Source organism: Octopus bimaculoides, chromosome 26, assembly GCF_001194135.2.
Source record: "Octopus bimaculoides isolate UCB-OBI-ISO-001 chromosome 26, ASM119413v2, whole genome shotgun sequence".
In the NCBI taxonomy this organism is placed as follows: Eukaryota; Metazoa; Mollusca; class Cephalopoda; order Octopoda; family Octopodidae; genus Octopus; species Octopus bimaculoides.
The window spans coordinates 24,828,549-24,830,344 of NC_069006.1; the positions used below are offsets into that span (position 1 = coordinate 24,828,549).

Sequence of the window (1,796 nt, forward strand, 5' to 3'; positions counted from 1 at the left end):
ACTACTTCAACAAGAATATTATCGACAAATTGGATGGAAAATGGCCAAACAAAAAAAAAAGGCTTTATTAATGACGTATTGTTAATTAACAATACGTCATTAATAAAGCCTTTTTTTTGTTTTTTAATAAAAGCAATGTTTCGTTCATGTGAAAAGTTTTGCAACTTCCTTGTGGCCTGTAACTTGTTTGTGTTTGACATGGTTCTGCTTTGATAGTGAAAGAAAGATAGGTGTGTTTCTGTGTGATAAAGAGAGAGAAGGAGTGCATAGGGTTTGTGTGTGATAAAGAGAGAGAGAGAGAGAGAGGTGGAGGGTGTAACGATGTTTGTGAATAACTATGGAATTTCTTTTGTATGTTGTGAGGAAAGGGGCTTGATGTATTTATTCCTAGATGTTATCTTTTCGAAGTAGCAATCTTTATTTTCACATGCTATTTTTTATACAGGAAACAGTATTGTTGATTTCGTTGTTCGACAACTCATTTCATACTTATTCACTTGAGGTGTACGTACAATTCGTTCTATTGTCATTTTAATGAGATTGTTTATTTAACTAACAACCATTGTGCGGGCTAAATGTAAAGATTTATGGGTGGAAGTGAGACAAAAATGTTCAGTTGTATTGTTATAAAGTTGACGGTCTTTTTATTTCCCTGTAATAAAAAAAAAGAGGGGATTTAGCAGAATAGTAGAGCTTTGTTATGTTGCTTGCAGATTGGGTTTTGGGCTTCGTTTTGTGTCATAATCTAAGCAGATGTTACAAGTGGGAGGTGTTAAACTTTTCAACCAAAGACTCGAAGAAAAAGAGAGAGAACTCACGTATACACATACAGGTGCACAAGGAGTGTTTTAAGTGGAATAGCTAAAACAGGAATTAAAAAACTATATCATTAAAAACACAATCTAATCTCGTTCTGTTACACAGCTGTAGAAAGAGGTGTGTGACTAAAGAAGTGCAAACAGGCAGACGATTGGTATCAGGTCAAATTTAGGTTATTTATTTAAACATAGAGGTAGGATTGTTACAGGACTATAGATTACAAGAGGTTGGATAAAGGATCGATTGAGGAAAGTTTATAATGGTTATGGTGTATGCTAGCATTGTCCTGGAACATTCACGTGGTAAATCTGATCATCGTAGATAGATGAGGAGGAAGGAAGATGTGCAGTATATCTTTTATACTCGGAAGGAGGTATTTTGTTAGAGCCACACCGAATTTTTTTATGTCTCTTTTGCTGGCTATCATCGCCATTATCATCATTTAGTGTCCGCTTTCCATGCTGGCATGGGTTAGACTGTTTGACTGGAACTGGTAAACCTGAGAGCTGCCTCAGGTTCTAGTTTGATTTGGCATGGTTTCTATGGCTGGATACCCTCCCTAACACCAACCACTCCAAGAGTGTAGTGGGTTCCTTTTACGTGTCATCGGCACCGACCCCAACTGCAATTTCAGCCACAACTACGATTGGCTTGACTTGTTCAACAATTGCTTTCAATTGTTCATTGTCAAGACTGCATGACCGTCCTCTACCATTTTCTATCTTCAAGGCTCTCATCACCATTACGGAATTTCTGAAACCACCTTCGTACTGTGAGATCACTTGTAGACCCCTCTCCCCGTGCTCTGTTGATATTGGCAGTAGTTTGGGAGGCATTGTGTCCAAGCTTGAACTCATGCAAGAAAAGTAAGCAAAGGTCCTTTTTTTGTCATGTTCATAATTAAGGGCGCCTATGCTTCAAGAATGTTTTCTGTCTGAAATAAGTAAAAAAAATTATTAAAGAGCATACATCAATTA

General features: G+C 37.2%; 1 protein-coding gene across 5 annotated transcripts in view; it reads left to right on the forward strand.

Annotated features, from left to right (window-relative positions):
- Positions 1–1,796, forward strand: part of LOC106875845 (BICD family-like cargo adapter 1) — a 70,033-nt gene that overhangs the window by 36,683 nt on the left and 31,554 nt on the right. The gene's annotated exons all lie outside the window — the stretch shown is intronic.